At 38.9% G+C, this 25,012-nt stretch overlaps 2 protein-coding genes across 18 annotated transcripts in view; one reads left to right on the top strand and one right to left on the bottom strand.

Moving 5' to 3' along the window:
• Positions 1-13,112, bottom strand: part of LOC126267244 (protein phosphatase 1B-like) — a 244,760-nt gene extending 231,648 nt beyond the window's left edge. For 3 of the 13 annotated variants that reach the window (XM_049972245.1, XM_049972251.1, XM_049972239.1), the window contains exon 1: positions 12,085-12,608. The gene's annotated coding sequence lies outside the window, so the exon portion shown is untranslated. Of the gene's footprint in view, positions 1-11,475; positions 11,586-12,084; positions 12,836-12,899 lie in introns of those variants that run through there. The other 10 variants (XM_049972244.1, XM_049972250.1, XM_049972243.1 and 7 more) reach the window with 8 other exon arrangements.
• Positions 12,259-25,012, top strand: part of LOC126267241 (uncharacterized) — a 210,461-nt gene continuing 197,707 nt past the window's right edge. Inside the window, exon 1 of one of the 5 annotated variants that reach the window (XM_049972226.1) lies at positions 12,259-12,403. The gene's annotated coding sequence lies outside the window, so the exon portion shown is untranslated. The remainder of the gene's footprint in view (positions 12,404-25,012) is intronic. The other 4 variants (XM_049972225.1, XM_049972228.1, XM_049972229.1 and 1 more) reach the window with 4 other exon arrangements.

Raw genomic sequence — 25,012 nt, forward strand, 5'->3', positions numbered from 1 at the left:
ATATGATAATATATTAGCAACAGTGTACAGGTCCCCATTAGGAGACTGGAAGCAATTCATAAAAAGTTTGACTCTCTATTATGCTGTCTGTCAGACAAAAAGAAGAAGTTATTAATTTGTGGTGATTTCAATGTAAACTTTCTAAATAATTCTGCAAGTAAAAGTGAACTAGAAGTGTTATTAACAACATACAGCTTACAAGCAGTGATCAATTTCCCTACACGTATAGCTCAAGACAGTAGCACGCTAATAGATAATGTATTTGTATAGAAAGAGGATGTAAAACAGACACATGGTTTCCTTGGGGTAAAGGGATTGTCAGACTATGATGATGCACAACAGATTAACTTACAAAACCTAACAGGGTGTACAGTTTGGAAACCATTAAGTAAAAGTGTAAGGTCACTCAACCCGGTATCTATAGGCATTTCAAAGAAAGCTTAAGAAATGTTAATTGAGGAGATGTATATAATGAGCCAAATGTTAATGATACATGCAACATATTTCTTGATAAATTTATATCCCTTTTTGAACATTGTTTCCCAAAGTAAATTACTAAATGTAACACCACACAAATTTCAGAGAAACCTTGGATTACTACAGGTATTAAAGTGTCTTCAGAAAGAAAAGGAAAACTGTATGAGGCAGAAAGATCTAGTAAAAATCCAGAAGTAGTTTTACACTATAAAAATTATTGTAACATACAGAGGAAATTTGTAAGGCAATCAAGAAATATGTATGTTGGAGAAGGAATTAACAACTCTGGCAATAAAATAAAACTAATGTGGAATGTTGTTAGAAGGGAGACAGGAAAAATAACCACTGGGGTAGGTGGTATTACTATTAAGGAGAATGAGATCATCCTAACCAACAGTACACAGGTAGCTAATGTATTTAACAACCATTTCGTAAGTGTAGGAGAAAAAATTGGCAAGAATAGTTCAAAAGAAAAAGCCAGGCAGTACATGGAAGAGTCTGTTTTGAAAAAATTTAGTCAGATTAAGTTTCACCTAACAGCCTCTTGTGAAATAAGTAAAATTATTAATTCTTTGAAAAATAAATGTTCTGTTGGAGTAGATGACATCTCCAATAAGATATTAAAACAATGTGGAGCAATTACAGCTGATGTTCTGAGTCACATATGTTATGCATCATGAACTCAAAGTATTTTCCCAGACAGGTTAACATATGCCATTGTCAGGCCGCTCTACAAAAAGGGGGACACCACAGATGTCAATAATTACCGGCCAGTATCCTTGTTTACAGCATTTTCAAAAATCTTTGAGAAAGTAATGTGCTCAAGAGTGGTTAGCCATCTCAACAGTAATGGGAATCACAGTTCGGATTTCAAAAATGCTGTTCCACTGAGAAAGCAATATACAATTTCACTGTCCACATAACAGAGTCTTTAAATAGTAAAATGTCACCAATAGGAATTTTCTGTGACTTGTCCAAAGCATTTGATTGTGTGAACCATGACATTATGTTACAGAAATTACAGTTTTGTGGTATAAATTGAATAGCATATGAGTGGTGTAAGCAATACCTACAGAACAGAAAGCAAAAAGTTTCCTTATATGGATCAAGTGATTTAAATAAGTTTGCCACTTCATCTAACTGGGGTGAAATTACATTAGTTGTTCCACTGGGTTCAGTCATAGGTCCCCTTCTGTTCTTGATGTATGTGAACGACCTCCCTTCCTATCTGAAACAGGAAGCTGAACTGACACTGTTTGCTGATGATACAAGTATCATTATTAATCCGGTAAAAGAAACTCCAATTGAAAATGATATAAATAATGAACCATGGACTTTGCCGTTGGTGGGGAGGCTTGCGTGCCTCAGCGATACAGATGGCCATACCGTAGGTGCAACCACAACGGAGGGGTATCTGTTGAGAGGCCAGACAAACATGTGGTTCCTGAAGAGGGGCAGCAGCCTTTTCAGTAGTTGCAGGGGCAACAGTCTGGATGACTGACTGATCTGGTCTTGCAACATTAACCAAAACGGCCTTGCTGTGCTGGTACTGCGAACGGCTGAAAGCAAGGGGAAACTACAGCCGTAATTTTTCCCGAGGACATGCAGCTTTACTGTATGATTAAATGATGATGGCGTCCTCTTGGGTAAAATATTCCGGAGGTAAAATAGTCCCCCATTCGGATCCCCGGGTGGGGACTACTCAGGAGGACGTCGTTATCAGGAGAAAGAAAACTGGCGTTCTACGGATCGGAGCGGGAGCGGGGAATGTCAGATCCCTTAATCGGGCAGGTAGGTTAGAAAATTTAAAAAGGGAAATGGATAGGTTAAAGTTAGATATAGTGGGAATTAGTAAAGTTCGGCGGCAGGAGGTACAAGACTTTTGGTCAGATTAATACAGGGTTATAAATACAAAATCAAATAGGGGTAATGCAGGAGTAGGTTTAATAATGAATAAAAAAAATAGGAGTGCGGGTAAGCTACTACAAACAGCATAATGAACGCATTATTGTGGCCAAGATAGACACAAAGCCTGTGCCTACTACAGTAGTACAAGTTTATATGCCAACTAGCTCTGCAGATGATGAAGAAAATGATGAAATGTGTAAAGAGATAAAAGAAATTATTCAGGTAGTGAAGGGAGACGAAAATTTAATAGTCATGGGTGACTGGAATTTGTCTGTAGGAAAAGGGAGAGAAGGAAACATAGTAGGTGGTTATGGATTGGGGCTAAGAAATGAAAGAGGAAGCCGCCTGGTAGAATTTTGCACAGAGCATAACTTAATCATAGCTAACACTTGGTTCAAGAATCATAAAAGAAGATTGTATACATGGAAGAATCCTGGAGATACTAAAAGGTATCAGATAGATTATATAATGGTAAGACAGAGATTTAGGAATCAGGTTTTAAATTTTAGGACATTTCCAGGTGCAGATGTGGACTCTGACCACAATCTATTGGTTATGACCTGTAGGTTAAAACTGAAGAAACTGCAAAAAGGTGGGAACTTAAGGACATGGGATCTGGATAAGCTGATTGAACCAGAGGTTGTACAGAGTTTCAAGGAGAGCATAAGGGAAAAATTGACAGCAATGGGGGAAAGAAACACTGTAGAAGAAGAATGGGTAGCACTGAGGGATGAAGTAGTGAAGGCAGCAGAGGATAAAGTAGGTAAAAAGATGAGGGCTGCTAGAAGTCCTTGGGTAACAGAAGAAATATTGAATTTAATTGATGAAAGGAGAAAATATAAAAATGCAGTAAATGAAACAGGCAAAAAGGAATACAGACGTCTCAAAAATGAGATCGACAGGAAGTGCAAAATGGCTAAGCAGGGATGGCTAGAGGACAAATGTAAGGATGTAGAAGCTTATCTCACTAGGGGTAGGATAGATACTGCCTACAGGAAAATTAAAGAGACCTTTGGAGATAAGAGAACCACGTGTATGAATATCAAGAGCTCAGATGCCAACCCAGTTCTAAGCAAAGAAGGGAAGGCAGAAAGGTGGAAGGAGTATATAGAAGGCTTATACAAGGGCGATGTGCTCGAGGACAATATTATGGAAATGGAAGAGGATGTAGATGAAGACGAAATGGGAGGTAAGATACTGCGTGAAGAGTTTGATAGAGCACTGAAAGACCTGAGTCGAAACAAAGCCCCCGGTGTAGACAACATTCCATTAGAACTACTGACGGCCTTGGGAGAGCCAGTTATGACAAAACTCTACCAGCTGGTGAGCAAGATGTATGAGACAGGTGAAATACCCTCAGACTTCAAGAAGAATATAATAATTCCAATCCCAAAGAAAGCAGGTGCTGACAGATGTGAAAATTACCGAACTCTCAGTTTAATGAGTCACAGCTGCAAAATACTAACGCAAATTCTTTACAGACGAATGGAAAAACTGGTAGAAGCCGATCTCGGGGAAGATCAGTTTGGATTCCGTAGAAATATTGGAACACTTGAAGCAATACTGACCCTATGACTTATCTTAGAAGATAGATTAAGGAAAGGCAAACCTACGTTTCTAGCATTTGTAGACTTAGAGAAAGCTTTTGACAATGTTGACTGGAATACTCTCTTTCAAATTCTAAAGGTGGCAGGGGTAAAATACAGGGAGCGAAAGGCTATTTACAATTTGTACAGAAACCAGATGGCAGTTATAAGAATCGAGGGACATGAAAGGGAAGCAGTGGTTGGGAAAGGAGTGAGACAGGGTTGTAGCCTCTACCCGATGTTATTCAATCTGTATATTGAGCAAGCAGTAAAGGAAACAAAAGAAAAATTTGGAGTAGGTATTAAAATTCATGGAGAAGAAGTAAAAACTTTGAGGTTCGCCGATGACATTGTTATTCTGTCAGAGACGGCAAAGGACTTGGAAGAGCAGTTGAACGGAATAGACAGTGTCTTGAAAAGAGGATATAAGATGAACATCAACAAAAGCAAAACGAGGATAATGGAATGTAGTCAAATTAAATCTGGTGATGCTGAGGGAATTAGATTAGGGAATGATACACTTACAGTAGTAAAGGAGTTGTGCTATTTGGGGAGCAAAATAACTGATGATGGTCGAAGTAGAGAGGATATAAAATGTAGACTGGCAATGGCAAGGAAAGCGTTTCTGAAGAAGAGAAATTTGTTAACATCGAATATAGATTTAAGTGTCAGGAAGTCGTTTCTGAAAGTATTTGTTTGGAGTGTAGCCATGTACGGAAGTGAAACATGGACGATAACTAGAGTGGACAAGAAGAGAATAGAAGCTTTCGAAATGTGGTGCTGCAGAAGAATGCTGAAGATTAGATGGGTAGATCACGTAACTAATGAGGAGGTATTGAATAGGATTGGGGAGAAGAGAAGTTTGTGGCACAACTTGACTAGAAGAAGGGATCGGTTGGTAGGACATGTTTTGTGGCATCAAGGGATCACAAATTTAGCTTTGGAGGGCAGCGTGGAGGGTAAAAATCGTAGAGGGAGACCAAGAGATGAATACACTAAGCAGGTTCAGAAGGATGTAGGTTGCAGTAGGTACTGGGAGATGAAGCGGCTTGCACAAGATAAGAGTAGCATGGAGAGCTGCATCAAACCAGTCTCAGGACTGAAGACAACAACAACGTTTTTGGAAAAGTCATTAATTGGTTTTCTGCAAATGGGCTTGCTCTAAACTTTGAAAAATCACAGTACATCCAATTTACTGCTGCAAAAAGTACAGTTCCTTCAACAAATATAACACATCAACAGAAATCAGTAGGCAGGATAGGGCACACTAAGTTTTTGGATGTACACATAAATGAGAGTCTTAATTGGAAAATTCATATTTTTGATCTTCTAAAGCAACTAGGTTCAGCAACTTCTGCAATCAGAATAATTGCCAGTTTTGTGGATGTAGAAATTAGTAAGCTAACATACTTTGCATACTGTCACTCTCTGATGTCATACGGAATAATATTTTGGGGTAACTAAATGGACAAAAAGTATTCACTGCTCAAAAGAAAGTCGTTAGAATAATGCGTGGGGTTCATAGTTGCACATCTTGTAGGCATCTTTTTAAAAGATTGGCAATTCTTACAACAGCCTCACAGTACATTTATTTACTCACTAATGAAATTTGTTCTCAACAACATGGACCAGTTTAAAAACAACAGTGACATTCATGATTAATATACCAGAAAAAAGAAAGATTTACACTATCCTTTACTCAAACAATCTGGCACAGAAAGGGGTAAAATATGCTGCTATAAATTTTTTCGACAAATCACCAGATGAAATAAAATGTCAGACAGACAGCAGTAACAGCTTCAAAAATAAATTGAAATCGTACCTCCTTGACAACTCCTTCTATACCAGAAATGAATTCTTGAATAGGAATAAATAAATCTATACATGCAGTATATGCATTTTGCGCCATTCGAGAAAATGGGGTATATAACAGAAATATTAATCCTTAAATTTAAAAAAAATCTTGTTTCGTATGTGAATTTCTTGTGCACTTGACACGTTCCACATCATAACAGCTACCATACCGTGTGATTGATCAATGGAACACACAACCAACTAACTAACCAACGAACCAACCAACCTTATTGGCGCCGATTTAGTTGTTGCCGTGACTCAAGATCAGTAAGAAGTGGACTGCTGCGACAGAAGTGACAATGAGCCTGAAAGCGACAAAGGAGAGCTGGTGCCACACAGTGACACACCAGAAGCTCTTGACCTCGTGCTACATTATTTAGAGCAACAGCCCACTGCTACATCTGCTGATTTGATGTTTGAGAGATGATGGCGTAACTATGCGTCACATAAGAGACTGTCTTCATTACGCCAAAAAACAATGATTGAGTTTTTGTCTTCTAAAAAGTAGTGATAAAATGTCCACAGTATTTTAGTAAGTTTGATAGCTTTTCTTTCATTGTCGTGCATTGTTTAAACCTAATGTTTTCTTGCCAATTTTTATAATACATGTTTTCTGTACTGTGTAAATTAAAATAGTGTATATATACAGCAGTTTATCGCACAGTTTTCCATAACTAGACTAACATTTTGCATGTTTGGATAAACCGAATGCTCGTATTAGTGGGACTCTGCTGTACTTTCATGAGACAAAATGTTTATTACTGCTGATAGAAACACATAAAAGTAAAAGACACACTATCTAGTTTTTGGAATAAATAACTGCTTCGTTAGTGAGAGGAAAGGGTAAGTTTAAGGAAGTTTAAAAAGAAGGGCAGATCACTGACCCCAGTAGTGAGGATGAATTTACATACCTTCCTTACAGACACCAAATCCCTCAACACCCACACCAACAACCTTTTCCAGGCTCTCCTGTCCCACTTCTACTCCACAGGTCTCACTCACAAACAATTTTTTCATGCAGTATCCTTCTCTCATCCTCCAACTCCATTATATTTTCATATAATATTTTCTGTCCTAATTGTTAATTGCACTGTTCACTTCCCTCCTCACTAACCCATCTTTACTTCTCACACTGTCTTTCACTATGGACTGAAGTCGTCAGCACAGTGCTAACTGGTGTACCATCTCCGACCTACTCTCTAGCGTTTCTTCCTCCATGTTTATCCTTCTCTGCACTACATGTCCAAGTGACCTGCTCTTCCTTTTTCAACTTTCCCAATTTATCCTTCTCTCCTCCTCGACAAAGTAACTAAGTATTGTGAATGCTATGTAGTGTCTCCATTACTGTACAAGAGTACTGGCAATTCTACATATTGTGCCTCCTGAAAGTAAGTATTGACTGTCTGCATATACTTTATTATTTTCTCGGCTGAATCTTCCTTTGATACGAAATACTTAGCTCTATCAACGCACACAGCGATTTGAGTGCAGCATGGAACCCAGTCATTTTGAGATCAAATCAGGTGTGGCAGAAACAGGATGAAAAGTTGCCTTATATGGTGATGGACAGAGCATTAGTAGCATCATGTCAAGTACCACAGCTATATAAAAATTGAGCTTAGAGTCTATACTTTCATACATTGATTTTCCTCACGTTTATATATAACTTTTGACTCGGCATTAACCAGACCACAATTCTTAAACACAAAATGATAAATTGTCCTCCACAATTACTCCTGATGAAAGTTTGTATCATCATTAAGGGAATATCCTGTACAAGCAGATGTTACATGTACCCTCACAATAATGTGATGCCATCTCTACAATGTGCGTAATCAGCTTAGGAAACCTTCAGAAGCATCATTTACAAATTTGTAACATATATTTTTCAAGAACACTCGCTAACTTCAGAAATTCTTGCTCCAAAAAAAATAAAAATTATCATACACAAAAATAAGTAGTGTAAAACATGAATTGGTCTTCCCTCCAGCCCATAAAATTTTGCCACAATCCTTACAGAGTTTTTAATGAATTAAAGTATGATTCTGCAATTTTCATGGCTTATACTTTACAGGAATCTCAGAACCATGTCATTCTCTGTGAAATGCAGCCGCAAAAGCCAACATACTATCAAAGCATATTACTATTATTCTATACTAAGGAGTGGCTAAATTACCCCAAAAATTCTCAGCTTAATAGGTTAAGATTAAATTGTCGAGAAAGTTATAAACTGAAAACAATAACTCCGCAACTGCAAACAGAATTCACTATCCTTCATCGTTCATGCATCTGTTGAAACAGTTATTCAACTCGATCAGAATAGCTTTGACAAGACATAGTATTATGAAAAGGATAGTTGATGCTCATCATTTTTATTTTGTGACAGTCTTTTTGTTGTACCTATCTGTGACTCGACATCTCCGCTATATCATGAGTAGCAACTATCCTTTTCATATTTTACATTCCATCCTGGATTTTCCCTTGTTTGATTTGACAATACAGCAATAGATTTAAGCTGCAAATTACACACCTTTATCAGAGGACAAGAAACATGGTTAGGTGGCTTAACTACTTCTCGACTGCCTGCTGTGTGACTAACGAAGCGATAAGTGGATGTATTTAATCCATTTTCTTTTATCGCCTATTCTGTGATACTGATAATCAATAAAGGATCTTCAATGAAAGTTTTTCATGCACAAACTACAGTCTCTAGTATCTACAGTTCATACAATAACTCATTTCTTACCTGATGTGGAGATAATATTTTTTTTAAAAAAAAAAGTAATGTAATAATGGATAACACAAAATGAAAGGGATAAAGAAGAATATTCGATACTAATCATCAGCTGTGACCAGCAACACAGGAAACATACAACAAACATCATAAACAACATGATGACAATAACATGATAAGACAATGAAAAAAGTTTTCAAATGGGCTAAGTTGCAAATCAGTGTGTAACCACAACCAGGGTTTTTTCCCCCCATACTCACTGGCTTTGCCAACCAATAAATAAGACTGTGAAAATATGCACGAAAAGTTGACATCACAGCTACCATCAGGTCACTGATCAAAACTGACAAATAGTGTATAATTTTCCTCTTGATCCAATAAAAGTGTCAGGTCATGTCGTTCATGTGAATTCAATTACAAACATCACTCTCTAAACACTATATAATTGCAGATTAGTGCAAATTGTACTTAAGTGAATTAAACCAAGGTAAAAGATTTGGCACGTTAAAACCTGGCCCCACACATGAAACTCTGGAGCAATAGCAATACAGAGTGAAGTTAATAAATCCTTAGGGCAGAAAGTATTGTCATAAAAAAGTTATTGATCATATTACTGCAATTCCACATATTTATTTCCACATCTAGTAGAGGCTCAGCCCACATACCAAGGAACAACTGGTAGCGCATTTGAAGTGAAAGGTTGTACACAATTATTTATACTGAAGTCTTCCGCTTTCAAACACTTACTTTTATATGAAGTATGTTTCTGATAAAGATTTGCTTTCCTGAAACGCTAGTCCACACAAAGCTCCACTCATAAGCATAAGATCTGAGTCGGCATAGTAAGTGCTAACATTTCATAATCCCGCGGGTTAAGCCTGTGTCTGATGAATGTAACAAAACTGATACTGTAATTAATAAAACAATAGTGTTTCTGTTAAGGCAGTACACATTACAAATCACTGTATTTCTGGTTTACACTTTAGTGCTTTCACTGTGGCTACTTATAAAGATATAATTAGTCTGATCACATAAAAATGTCTAAGGGAGTCCTTACAGGGCATTTTTATGGCCACGATTTCAAACAGCATGGATTTATGGAACTTCAGTGCTGAAATTCTACATTTATTGAAGTATTTGTGTCTTGCAGAAACAATATTGGTCAAAAGTGGAGGAGTTTCATAATTTTGAACTCTTACAGTACTCTACTAACATGCCTATTACTGTCCACAAAAATCAGTTTCACCACCCTGGGCATGGTGGCTGATGGGAGCAACCATTCAGGCATTTCTTATTTATGGTCACTCCATCAACCACCGCAACAAGTCTAAACTTTATTTGCGTGCATAATATCACTGCCAAGAAATTACCTTCAGCACTGAATAGAAATCAACTGCTTAAACTGCGAATTCAGACACATGTGGATAACCTCCTATGTGACACAACTTTTGCATTTTTACATATTGTGGAAAATAGACCAGAACAGCAGCTGCAGGTTTATAGCTCACATTTTTCCTTTACCTCTCAGTTCTCTGATCATAGAAATTTGAACATTCCAGACAGATACTATATTGGCCTTCAGTAAAACATTTGTCAACAAAATGGATAATGCTGTGCTTCATTTCCTTTTATTAGGTTATGCTATGTTAAAAAAATTGCACTGCTTTCGGAGAAATATAAATGTATGAAAAATGCTGCCCCAAGTACACAACATTGTTCCCCAAAAGATAAAAATATCAGTTGACTCTTTGCCTTTAAATATGTCTGCTTGTGTCTGTGTATGTGCGGATGGATATGTGTGTGTGTGTGTGTGTGTGTGTGTGTGTGTGTGTGTGTGTGTGTGTGTGTGCGCGCGCGCGCGAGTGTACACCTGTCCTTTTTTTTCCCCCTAAGGGAAGTCTTTCCGCTCCCAGGATTGGAATGACTCCTTACCCTCTCCCTTAAAACCCACATCCTTTCGTCTTTCCCTCTCCTTCCTGAAGAAGCAACCATCGGTTGCGAAAGCTAGTAATTCTGTGTGTGTGTTTGTGTGTTTTGTCCATTGTGCCTGTCTGCCGGCGCTTTCCCGCTTGGTAAGTCTTGGAATCTTTGTTTTTAATATATTTTTCCCATGTGGAAGTTTCTTTCTATTTTATTTACAAAATATCAGTTAAGTGTGATAGTGACTCCACTTAAAACCTTGGTTGTAGTTTGGCATGAGATCTAGGTTAACGTCACATTAAATGAATATTATATAATAAATAATATCAACAGCAAATAAATAGGCTAATGTCAACTGGAAAAGAAAGTTAAAAATGCTATATAAACGGACAAATCACTGACTAGCTTGTGGGGTGTATTAAGTATAGGACAACATATTTTACTTTTTATGATCCACAAAGGAAACTACAAGTGAGCCCCACTACGTAACTCTTGTCAATTGATCTGCTGTCAAATTTGTTAGTAATCCCATCAACTATTCCTGTTTGACACCCTGCCCCCTACTTTCTCCATCCACAAAGTCACAATTAGTCACAACGTAACACATAACACACAAAAAACTATTCAAGAAGAAATCAAAGGAACTATGAATAACAATTTTTTTCAATTTCCAATATAACAACAAAAAAAAACCTAACAGATTATTCAATTACATTTGTCACCAAAAATATCTAATCACTAATTTTACTGTGAAGACTCTTTTACAACAATCTTAATACAATTGGCAACTGCTCTCACTGACTGACTACGATATTAGTACTCATTAGCAACGAATCGCTGCCAGTAAACTGCGTGGTAGTCGATCCTTTGACTGTGATAGGAAAACCAAACAAAAGTAAGTCTTAATATATTTAACACAAAATAAGATCAAGTCAAAGAAATGTATCATGTTATGTATAAGATCTTGTGTAGTATTCTATTCCAAACATTACTCACTGGCCATTTATTCTGGACAGACAGAGGACCCCTCCTTTACTTGAGCATAGAATCAGCAGACAGAACACATGTTTACTTCATATAAACACCATAGAGACTTTAAAAGATCTCTGAAACCATATAGTTTCCATTTGATATGTACAATAAGTGGAATAATGTATCAAATGTGATATCTAGATATGCTAAATATTTCAACTTCAAAAAATTTAACACAAACAATCCAAAGCAATTTACTCTCTACTATGCTGTTTACGGTCCTCTAGATGTTGCACATAAAATAAAAGTCAGCCTATACACTGTCATTTCAAGTGTTCTCAAGTCCATAGTTACGCTTCCTTCTCTACGAATTGTGCGGTTTAACAATGTTCGAGTAACATTATTTTTAAACAACACGACCGCCGATGTTTCTTTACTTAAATGATTTACCTGCACTTAATTGCGTACAGACATTTATAAATAGTCATTTGCGAGTTTTTTGGGATACGGATTGCCCCATGTGTTTAAAAAAATAAGCATTATTAATGTTACGGACGTTTGTGAAACCTCAAGTTTGGGAATACTAGATCATATTTCTCAATGATCTTTCGCCAAGTTTTCAAACACACTCACCACAGGCTGACAGCAGCACTCTGAAGGATTCGTTAAATGTTGATGCACGATCGGCAAAAATCTACTAAAAAACAAATAAATAAATAAAGTTTTGTGTATACCCCTGACATTCTAAACATAGTCTTCTTTTCCCTCTTTTCTATCAATGAAATACAAAGAGTTTAAACGTAAATCAGTAGCACCACGCCCCACCTCCATATTATAAATCCACAGTATAACACTATCCTTCGCACTTCAGTTTTGGTCAAACTGATGATTTATTTACAGGAATACATTTGCCACACGAAATTAACCTCGCAGCAAAGACGAACCAACTACGGTACGTATCACAACAAATTACGTCAATGTATCTTAGAACCTATGTAGTGTCATTTCCAACTTCGAAAGTTACCTCGCGAGTTCAAAAAGTGTCGAACAAATTACAATTTTCCATTTTACGAACGAATTCAACTCAGATGAATGGCGGATATTTATTTCATAAATAATGCGCATGCCCCACATCTAAAAATAGTGGCCCTTGGGGATGATGTCATACCTTTCCAATCACAGCTGATAACCAACTCCGGAAGCTTCTTGATCAAAAGTTCTGCACGGGAGCCTGCAAAATTACCGCAACGAAAATGCCTCTTCGAAAATTCGCAAGAGATTTTGGTTTTCTTTTCTTCTTTGTTGTCGCGTGGATGTATTACCTAAGATGGAATTACAGCGTACGATGATACATTGCTTGTGTTTCCTGTAACATGAGATACCAATACACGAAGGAAAGCATTCGTCAGCAGTATTCAGAATTTGTGGTCGCCTCAAGGTGTACTCACACTGTGCGTAACGTTACGTTACGACTATCCTATTATCCCAGCACCGAAAAGTGAATGTGAGGTTATGAGAAGGTATTCCACATTAATTCCACTTTTCAGTTTCTGTAGAGTAGCAGTGGATCATAATGTGCATTTTCAGGTTTCCCGTTTCGAAGATTTATTGTTGTCATGGACGAAAGTTTTGTAACTGGAAAAGTTACATAGGACGTCAGAGAAGCGTATTTGAAGATAATAAGATCACTGCATACCAGCTGTGGTTCTTTGTCTTCGAATGTTGTGACTTTCTCAGAAAGACCATCACTAATTTTGCACATTGTAGAATATTCCGGAATGCCCTAGATACTACTTTGCAATTTGTTGTTCACTTAGTCATTCACACGACCACGTGCTCGATACAGCTCACTATTAACATGTTGCACAATATACAGGGCATCACGCAGTTGAGTACCAGCAGCTTCCAGTCGTGAGGTAGCTTTTCATACCACTGGAAAGTTGACGTTGATCTATAACAAGCTTCCAGACAAGGTACCTTTAAAATACTCATTCACGGTTTAGATAGCAATTGATTCATCACTAACAAGTTCACTAAATATTTTCTACATCTTGGTGTAGTTGGTGTAATAATACTCAGTAACATTAAGCCAAGGACCCCATAGTGTAAGAAGGAGAGGGGCAGTGAAGGTTCTTGTTCCTTGAATTTCATCACCCTTAACAAAGCTTTCACATAAATTTCCTTGCAACAGAAAATTAATTTGTCCAGATCAGAGTAATTTGATCACATCTCCCCTGCAACTGTGTGTAACATATGTGCTAGACAAATGAAGCACACCATACTGGGGTAGAGAATCTGAAGCCCCTTTGCTGCTTTAACTGTATGTAGTACCATCTGTTACTAGCAGCAGAACATTGCTCTCTTCACAGCACACATCCACAGTAACTTCACAGAGTTGTGAAGCAGAATGGCAATTGTCGGGTTGTCCACTCTCTCGAGCACTTCACATGTTAGGGGGAAAATTTCTCCAGGTCCATCAACTTCTAGAACACAAGCAACATAATATACAACATAACACCCACCCACATTAGTGGTTTCATCTGTGATTACAAACACCGTTTCGTCAGAACCACTAAATTGTATTTTGAAGAGCATCACCTCGTCGTGCGTGGATAAATAATTCTTTCTCAATGTAAATTCATCTAGAACTGGGTGTGTTGTGTACTTCGTCAACAACTGCCTGATGCATGGGTTCTGCAGCTTCTCCATTGGGATGTTCCTAGACACCCGCATCCCACACAAGTCCCTGAAGAATGATTACACAGTTGAAGGAGTCTGTTCCAGAGATACCACCTGTCTGCAGTTATGTTCATTTTCAGCATTTCTCTTCACGCACCTGCTATGTTTGACGGTACTACAGTGTTGTTGCGCATATGGGCGCTTTCCTCCGCTAACTTTAATTTCAAATAATTTACAAAACAATACCTCCCCCAATCTGTGCTCAAGAGCGTCTCTCCAAAATCAAGAAAAAACCTCGCAACTTCATGATGCTGGAGTACTTTCCTTTGAGCACGTTGAACAACACTGGCAAGGGAACAGTCCAATTCGACATGTCGAAACTTGCCCTGGAATTTTGTACATAGCAATAATACTCCAATAATTGCAATGTCAGAGTTTTAACTGCTAAGACGCACAGTAAGTGTTCTTTTTTTTTTTAAGTTGAAGGTACTCATTATTGTCGCGTGGAGAACCACTTTTAACAGCTGTTTGTACAATGCTTACAAAGGTGAGCAGCGGAGGAATAAAAAAGCAGTGTGTGATGTTATTGCAGACATCTTCCATCAACTGAGACTTTAATTTTGGAAATGAAATATTTCTTGGACACGTGACATTTTATAACAAATTCTGTAGCACAATTCTTAAGACAATTTTTCGATAATGTAAATTATACTAATAATGGAACAGTTCCTTTTTGATTCGATATAGTTATAGCAAAAATGTGAAGCATCTATCGAATAATGGAAACAAACGTTTTCTTTACACCAGTGATATTTGCTAAAAGAAAATAAATTCGTTCAGGCGTTTCATTGTATTTATTATGTTTATTCAGGCAGATTGGGTTTGCATGCTGTAGTTCTGCACATTAAACTGTGTACCAGCCATAGTTGATCAAATTCGTAAAATGTTGTAATGTAAACTGATAACCAATTATGTAACAGACTTTCACCAGGAAACCAAGTATTTCAAAAAATAAAAATAGAAAATAGAAGGAAAGTTCAGTTGTTAGGTGCTAGTCATGGAAGAGGTGTGGGCCAGATCTCACACGAAAAATTATTTGACAGGTACCAGATCACAAGTTTCTTCAAGCTTAGTGCATGTCTTAACCAAGTGATTGAAGATGTAGGATCATTGTGCAAAGACTTTACAAAATATGATCAAGTTGTTGTAGTGGGTAGAGCAGGATACAGTATTCATAGAGATCAGGGCTACAATGTTGAGTGTGACCTGGTAAAAATAGCATATGCAATGAAACACTCAAATGTTGGCTTGGTTCCTACTTTCATGTGGTATGATCAGCTCCAATTGAATAGCTCTCTCAGGAGGGTTACTGTGAAGCTAAATCGGCTATTTGAGACAGCTACTTGGTCAGGCATAGGTTGTAATGCCGGAAATGCATATCCTCCTATTTCCATCTGCTGCACTATAATTTTTTTCCTTATTTTGTTACATGAAGATATAACATTACTGTGTCTTAGTATATTGTAATTGCTTCACTATTTGTATACGTATGCATTTATGTCGATGTATAATTGGTTTGTTTTGTGAATGTTATTTGTATTTATACGCTGGGTCTGGCCTAGGGAAAACTATGCTACCGAACGAATACATCGATAGGTCGTGTGGAGAACCAAAGTGTTTAGGATCTTTGGTAGTGTTAACTCTACCGCGTGGAGCGCGGGCAGAGCAGAGAGAGTCTGGCGGGAGTAGTGCAGTGGAGCAGGTGTGTTGTGTGAAGCTCCCTCGAGTTGCCGCGCTTTCTGGGTTTGGTAGCATGAAATTGCGTTCGAATTGCTATGATAGTTTCTGACACGGTGTCGCGGACGGGAAGCATTAGCTGGCGCACATCAAGAGCCCGTTTCGGCTGGTGACTGTGTCGATAAGAAGGCGCGCCAACATCTAGCTTCTGCAACAGCGACGGTCGACAATGAGTGAATGTCGCCACATCCAGGATCGACGGATTCAAACCTTCAATCAACCAACAAGGAAGACTGGAAGCACATTAAGTTTTAGAACTGTATGGCAGACCTCAGCTTTTCAAACTGTTCTATTTTTGTAACTATAATTACAGCAACTTAGCATGAACATTTGTTGCTCGTTGTCCCAATTGCATTACCAAGCAGAGTTCCTTCCTTTTCCGGAATGAACCCGAGTGTCGTTGAAATTCAAACGCCAGCATTGAAGTCATATTATTCCATATCACTACTTTAATTTCAAAGTTCAGTTAAAGTATTCATAGCTGGCTACAATATTTAGATTACACAAACACAGATTATGAGTGCGAGTTTTGTTACCATCTGTTAACTTACCTGTGACTACAGCTCAGCTTGGTACGTACTAAATTTTGCTATTGTTAATTGTTCAGAATCATTAAATTCAAGTTCAAAGTTAAATCTCTTATTTCTAAATTGCGTAGACTAAAGTAGCTTTTGAAATAATTGTTGAGGTAGCTCAAGACTAACTGTATTTCACTGAATTTCGATGTACTTCAGAAACAAAGCGCACTATTAATTTCAGTCACTAAATTAATTTTCAATTTTCTGGTTTTATTAATTCTTTTGCTAAATTAAGTCAGAATGTAGCGAAATTTATTACTTCTGACAAACTTTCAGTTTTCACACTACACGTGTCAACCATCAGTTGCCACACTTCTAGTGCTAATTATATGTGTAATAACCTTTCTTTTTCAGTTACTATAGTAACTGTCCATAGGACTGGCGATCGTAATTTCCCCCAAATCTCAAATATCTAATTACCACTAGTTAATTGTTAATGTAATGGCTGCACATTTACTTTCTTTATTAACTTTACCCCTTTTTCAAAATTAATTTCCACCAGTTTCATTTGCATTTTTCCTTTCATTTAGATGTAACCTTTTCCTCCCTCTTTACCGACAGATTAACTTCGGTGACGATTGCTTTTCCCAAATTCCCATTAGGTACAAGTGGTATAATTTTTCACTGTAATTGAGGTCGATAAGTGAGGGAGAGTTTACACGTGGTGACCTGGTGACAGGGGAGTCTTCGGATTAGAGGTTGTTCGGGACACGAATTTTGCATTGTTCAAATCTTGTACCAAAGTACTGGTTAGGAAATGGTCGATATGTCAGTGAGAATATTAATGTGAGGAATACTAATTAGATTTGCGCTTTGGCATTTATATTGAAAATTATTAAAATGAGTGAAGGCAACAGTTACCAAAATTTGGTAGACTTGGATATGGAACAATCGATCGAAGAGTAGGAAACGCACACTGCGGAACCCATTGTTCAGGGGCAGGCAACTAGCATGAAAGACGCGACCGCCGAAACACAACAAAGAGCAGAAATGGAATTCCAAACTTTAGAAAATGTTTCGGAATCGGAAGTGAAAATCAAATCTGAATCCCTTGATGACGAATATGGGGGGACAAGTAAAGAAGAAGCCGATACGGAAGTAAAACCGGTAGTTTCCGGGAATTTAACTAATTTATTGAATGTTTTGATTAATGAAATCAAGAGTCAATCGGCAGAAATTAAAGCTCAGGCTGCCATGCAAGAAGCTCAGGCTGCCAAGCAAGAAGCTCAGGCTGCCAAGCAAGAAGCTCAGTCTGAAAAAATTGAACAGAAACTAGACAATCAGAATAAAGCTATTAATGTTGTTAACAACAATGTTGAAGTTGTTAACACAAAAGTTGATAAAAGCAAAGAAGATATTGTTGTGATTAATACCGAAATCTGTAATCTTAAACAGGAAATGATAGGCATTCAGGCGGAAATTGCGAGCATAAATACTCGTTTTTATTCCGAAATTAGCAGAATCGAGAAAAGTGTAGGAAAAGCACTTGCTCCGATCATCGAGAATAAGGTGATGGAACAAATTCAATTAGTGAAAAAAGAGGATCGAAAGAAGGTGGAAACTTTAAAGGCTTTAGTGTCCGAAGTAGATACTAAAGTGAGGAAGCAGGCTAATACCTGCGAAGAGAAAAAGAGGGAAGTGGAAACGCTTGCGACAACCACTTGCCAAGTAATTACGAGAGTGTCGGAATTAGGAAAGAAACTCGACCAAAAACAGAGCTATGTGCCAATCTGTGCACATAGTTCGGAATTGTTGAAGAAAGAGGAGCGGTTCGACCTCTTGAAAAAAGGCGGTATGCACGCGACGGATTTCATTAAAAATTGTGAAAGAGTTCTACCCAGATCATGGACTAATGAGAGAAAAATTAATGCGGTTATTGACATGTTGGCTGGTGATGCCAAGCATTGGCGCTTAAACCTCAACATTACGAATCTGACTTTTGACGAGTTTAAAAACTTGTTTCTGGCTGAATACTGGCCAGAGCAAAACCAACAAAGTGTCTGGCGCTAATTTGTCGTATCGAGGCCTTTCAATGCGAATTCGCGCGGCTCGATGAAGGAGTTTTGTGAGGGCTGGATCCGCAAGTTGGAATATTTGCGTGTACGCCGCACGGAATCCGAAATAGTCTGGGAACTCTACAAGAACCTTCCAGATGATACAAAACGCTGCGTAGGAAGCAATTACAGGACAATCAATGATTTCCTGGAAAGAGTTGAGAACGAGGACAATTGGCGCAATAATCGCGACAGTGGTAGAGGCTGTGGTAACAACAACGGGTACCACAGCAACCACAACAATGATAACTTTGTTAATAATGCATACCGCAATCGTGGCAGCAATAACAATAGTGTTTCGGGCCGTAATGACAGTTGGTACAATGCAAATAATAACAGGAATGACGGAAACCATTATTATACTAACGTGATAAGGGCTTCGTCTTCTTCTTTCTTTTAGTGTTCAACCCTGAGGTTGGTTTGCAGCAGAGCGCCATTCCTCTCTTCTGTCTGCTTTCCTCTTCATTTCCACATATGTGTTACATCCAACGTCATTCATGATCTGTTGCATGTATGATATCCTTGGTCGCCCCCGCCGATTCCTTCCCTCAATAACTCCTTCTGCTATTGTTCCAATGATATTGTTGTGTCGTAGGATGTGCCCTACAAGTTTGTCTCTTCTTGTTTGGATGTGCCTCCACAGAGATCTGGTTTCCTGTACTCTTCTAAGCACCTCTTCATTTGTTACTTTGTCTGTCCAGCTGATCTTCATCATCCTTCTATAGCACCACATCTCCAGGGCCTCTAGCCGTCTTCTCTCTGCTCTTCCAACTGTCCAAGTTTCACATCCATATAGGGCCACACTCCAAACGAAACCTTTCATGATGCGTTTCCTTATTTTCAGACTGATGTTGTTGCTGGTGAGTAAGTTCCTTCTCCGATTAAATGCAATTTTGGCCTTTTGTATTCTGGTCGCAATTTCTTTCCGGCTTCTACCATCCCTTGTGATTTTGCTTCCCAGGTAAGTAAATTCCTGTATCACTTCCAGCTCCTCTCTTCCAATTCTAATTTTCGGAGGTTCATATTCTGCTCCTGTACTGCATACCATCACTTTAGTCTTTTTCTTGTTTATTCTCATTCCATACTGATTGTATAGAATTTTTTCCGTTGTTCTGAGGACTTCCTCTAGATCTTCTTCTGTCTCCGTGACTATAGCAATATCATCTGCATAACGTACCATGTCTATCTTCTGCCCATTAATTTTGATCCCCACCTCAGTAGTTTCTCGAACTTGGTCTATAGCTTCCTGGATGTAAGCATTGAATATAAGAGGAGAGAGAGCACATCCTTTTCTTACCCCTTTTCTAATATTTGCTTGTTGTTCCTGGTGACAGTTCCTAATCACTGCCACCTCATTCTTATAGAAACTGAGTATCACGCGGATGTCTTTGTACTTTATTCCAATTTTCCTCAGCACTCTGAACATCTCTTGCCAGATAACGTTATCAAATGCCTTTTCCATGTCTATAAAGGCAATATAAGTTGGTTTATTTTTCTGTAATTGCTTTTCGATAGTGAGTCTTAGTGCCAGAATCGCCTCTCTTGTTCCCAATCCCCTTCTGAAACCAAACTGATCTTCACTCAGCATATCCTCCACCTTCTCTTTAATTCTCTTCGGAACTATTTTTATGAGAATTTTTGATGCATGTCATATTAGGCTAAGAGTTCGGTGCTGTTCACATTTTGTAGCTGTTGCCTTCTTTGGTATAGGAACAATGATACATTTCTGGAAGTCTGTCGGTATCTCTCCTGTGTTATAGATGGACCTAATAAGTTTAAGCAGCATCATTTTCATGCCGTCACCAGCAGTCTTTATTAGTTCTGCAGGGATGTCATCAATACCCATTGCTTTGTTGTCCTGTAGTTCTTTTAGAGCTCTGTCAAATTCTTCTTGCAGAATGTCATCTCCCTTGTCATCTTCGTCTACTTCCTCTTCTCTTCCTATTACTTCCTCCGAAAGAGGTGTTCCAGCATACAACTCCTCTATGTATTCTTTCCATCTCTTCAGCATGTCTTCACCAAACAGCATTTTCCCCTCTTTATTTTCTATTGTGCCTGAGAGTACTGTTTTACGTTTGTTAAAAAAAATTGATTTGCTGTTCTGTAGGCTAAATCAGTTCTTCCGTTTTGCATATTTTCTTCTACTTTCCTGCACATTTCTCCAAGAAAATTTTCTTTTGCTTTCCCAGCTTCTCTATTAACTAAATTCCTTAGTCTTCTGTATTCAGCTTTTCCTTGTTCCTCAGTTGCATTTTTGTATAATCTTTTGTTTTCTATAAGCTCAATAATATCTGCTGTAATCCATTTCCTCTTGTTTTTGGGTTCAGTTCTTCCAACTATCTTTTCTGCTGCTTTGTATATACCAGATTTAATCTGATTCCAGTCTTCATTTACTCCACCATGTTGAAAATTTTTAATTAGGTTGTCTGTTTCATGAGCATAGTGCTTTGCCAGTCCCTCAGTTTTCAGTTTTTCTAGTTCCCATTTAAGTTTTACTGGCTTCTTCTTCAAACGTTTGAATCTCAGTGAACTTTTCATGATGACCAGGTTATGATCACTGCCTATGTCTGCAGATGGATAGCTCCTGCAATCTTTTATCTGGTTCCTAAAACGTGCTTTCACTAGAATGTAGTCAATCTGTTGTCTCCTCAGGTCTCCAGGGGCCTTCCATGTATATCTTCTTCGTTTGTGGTGTTGGAAAAGTGTGTTTGCAACAACTAATTGGTGCTTTGAGCAGAACTCGATCAGTCGATCACCTCTTTCATTTCTTCTTCCAAGTCCATATTTGCCAACAATTCCTTCCTCCGGGTCTTCACCCACAATCGCGTTCCAGTCCCCCATGGCAATCAGGTTTTCATCTCCCTTAACATTTCTCATCGCATCACTTATTTCTTCGTATATTTCGTCAATGACTGCATCTTCTTCTTTGGATGTTGGCATGTATATTTGTATTATCACAGTGTCCTTTGGTTTAGTTTCAAGTTTGACTAGTATTATTCGAGAGCTATATTTGCACATATCCCTTGACATGTGAGCCATAGTTTTTTCTCAAAATTATTCCAACTCCTCCCATTCCCGGTCTATCTTGGTCAGTTCCGGTGTGAATGACTCTGTATTCTCCAGACCAGAAATCACCTGGTTGGGGCCATCTCATCTCCGATATGCCCAGGATATCGATTTCCAGTCGCTCCATTTCAAGTTTTACATTTTCTAGCTTGCTACACTGAAGCAGTGTTCTCACATTCCAAGTGGCTATGTTAAAATTGGGATTCATTTCCTTCACGTTGTCTATATCTTTTGCAGTCCCCACCTGGAGATCCGATTGGGGGACTATTTTATCTCCAGAAAATTTTACAGAAGATACTGACATGGTTTACTGCTGATGCTTGGGATAACCATAGTTCTTTAATGTGGTGGTTTCCCGTTGCCTTCCACATCCTATGCCGTTGACCATCAGCTGGTTCTTCCGCCTTTGGAAATGATTTCTCATTTCCAGGGCAAGAGGGTGCCCTGTCCAGCAGATGCTGGGGTGATGACTTATCCCGGTCATCCTTCGGTCCCTGTCTACGTTAGCCATCATATGAAGTGATGTTGCCCACTCTCTACCGCTTGGAGGTGTAGATCAGGAGTTTCCCTTCATCGGGTCTAGGACCTTAATGGCATTTCCTAGTCCCCTCCAGTACTTTAAAACGCCAGAGGGTGTGATCAGCCGCCTCAACAGCATCTGGGGAACGTATCTGCTGGGACGAGACAGGGAAACCATTAGACACGCCGGTGAGGGGCTGACCGGGCGTGGAGAAATTGTGGCGGCCCAATAACAGGAGAAAACCCAGGTGTCGTCGTTATGAAAATTCCGTATGGTATATCAACGGCGGGAGACTGTGCTAGTGTTAGGAAAAAGGAGTTCGCCCACAAGTAGTACATCAGCTGTAGACGCGGCAGTAGAAAATACATTCACTGTCAGTGAGAACAATTTAAGTACTGTTCCGGAAAACGATTACAAAGTGGCAGCTGTAACTCCCACAGCGGAACGAGAGATTGAGTTTAAGAATGATTCGCAGTCGTTGAGAGATCAGTTGTCGAATAACACGTCAGTCATCGAGCAAGGGGATGCAGAGAGGGATGAGGTCTGGTTAAGGCAGTTCGGTCGCTTATACGACGAACTAAGAGATTATAGAGGCCTGTACGGGAGAAGTGTTTATGGGGAGCACGGGCAAGATTTGCCGCATCTCGTCCAATAGGAAGATAGTATTTGTGAAGCGATAGAAAGTTCTGGCCCTAACCGGCAGACTTTACCAGAAATAGTTGATGTTAATGGGGAGCACGAGCAAGATTCGTCATGTTTCGTCCCGCAGGAGTTGGATGTTGAAGTAGTAACGGAAGGTTCTGGCCCTAACGGGCAGACCTTACCGAAAGTTATAGTGGTAGAAGTAGCCGATCCATCCGACGCAAACCTCGAATTTAAACCTTGCAAGAGTATTAAGGAAAAAGATTACGAGAATTTTAGTGATAGCCGGACACGATTGGTAGAAAAGCACGTAGATAACAGCGTGTATGGGGTTAGAGCTGACGTTATACGGTCGGACGGTAGCAGTGTGGGTTGCACAGATCCAGAGGAAGTAATTGCAGATACTACTGGGCACATTCCTCCAGGTAGATTGGCAGATTAGATCAATCTGACCAAAGAGGAATCAACGAAGGTGACAATTAATGAACTGATAGCAAAGCAACACTCACTAGTTGACGAGTTACAGGAAAAGGTTTCGGTATTGGAGGCGAAGCTACAGACTAAGCCTCAGGACAAACGTGTTGAAATTAAAACTGTATGTGAACAGAGGCTGAAAAGGCCGCCAGATAAGCCGGATTTAGGATCAAAGACGGATGGTTTTTTCTGGAATGACCTGTGGGAAAATAAAGAAACAGTCGAGGACAAGTGTAGACAGATAGTAGTGTCTGTTAATATGCACGACCTACAACTAAACATGTTGATTGACACCGGTGCAGAATTGAGTGCTGTATCTGGGAAAATATTTGAGTTACTGAAAGACAGACCTGGCATCGTAGTTATGCCAGTAACAGGAGTGAAAATTATCGGTGCTACTGCGAAGGCCAGTAAACCGGTCACAAAACAGATTTTTGTGGGGCACGATTTGAACAAGAGTTTGTCGTCGTGCCTGCCTTAACTATGGAAGTAATTATCAGGTTAGATTGGCTATTAAAGTACTGTGCAGTGATTAATTGTGAAAGCAAAACTTTGACATATACGTCACAAGATAAAACAATAGTAGTTAGTTTTGACGAGGCAGGAGATGGTGTGCAAAGGCAATACCAGTCTATACACATTGTTAACTGGCCTGATGCCATTGATGTAGGTATGAATTTGAACTACTGTAACGTGAGGAATCTTGGCGCTGACAATAATGTAGAAAGTGAATTGGAAAGTATTTTAGACGATGTGTCAAACGTAACACACTAACAAAGATGAGGCCTGTATGAAGTAATAATGAGAAATAAGAGCGTGTTTTCAGACAAACCGGGACTTGTGGAAGGATATAAATGCAAGTTGCATGTAATTCCGCACGAACCATTCTTCGTGAGACTGTATGCTATACTGCTGTCCAAAAAGGAAGCAGTGCAACGGGAGATAGATAAGATGATCGAATGGGGAGTGATTGAAAGAAGTACGAATTCATACAATAACGGTTTGGTCATTGTAGCAAAACGGAATGGTAGTGTGCGTATTGTGATTGACGCACGCACGTTGAATAGGGTCATTCAATGCGAGACAAACAGACCAGAGAGTATGGAGGAGATTTTGCAACGTTTTCATGACGTTAAGTTCATGACTAGCCTCGATCTGACGGCTAGTTACTGGCAAATAGAACTCGAAGAAGAATCTAGGCCATACACCGCCTTTTTGTTGGCGGGCAGGTGGTATCAGTATAGAGTACTGCCGTTTGGACTTAATATATCTGTGTCCGTATTCATCAGGGCCCTAGATAAAGTGCTAGGACCGGCTTTGAGTTCAAGATTAACTGTATATGTTGACGACTTATTGTTGGCCAATGCCACTTGGCATGACCATTGTGACCTGTTAGATGAAGTTTTTAGATCATTACGCCATGGGGGAATGACTCTAAAGCTAAAGAAATTTTTAGGGCATGTAATTACCACTGCTGGTATTACGAAAGACCCAGAGAAACTAGAGGCAATAAGGAATTGTCCTCCACCCAAGTCTGGGAAACAGTTAAAAAGTTTTCTAGGGCTCACTGGATTTTACTGTAAATTTGTAAAAGGACAAGTGTTTAATGATGAAAATTTGAATAGCCTCTTACGCAAAAATGTTCCGTTTGTGTGGACTGAAGGGTGTCAGGCCGCTTTCGAGAGATTAAAAGGCGAGTTGTTAAGATCAAACATACTATTTCATCCTGATTTATCGCTACCTTTCCATCT

The sequence above is a fragment of the Schistocerca gregaria genome, chromosome 4, assembly GCF_023897955.1.
Source record: "Schistocerca gregaria isolate iqSchGreg1 chromosome 4, iqSchGreg1.2, whole genome shotgun sequence".
NCBI lineage: Eukaryota > Metazoa > Arthropoda > Insecta > Orthoptera > Acrididae > Schistocerca > Schistocerca gregaria.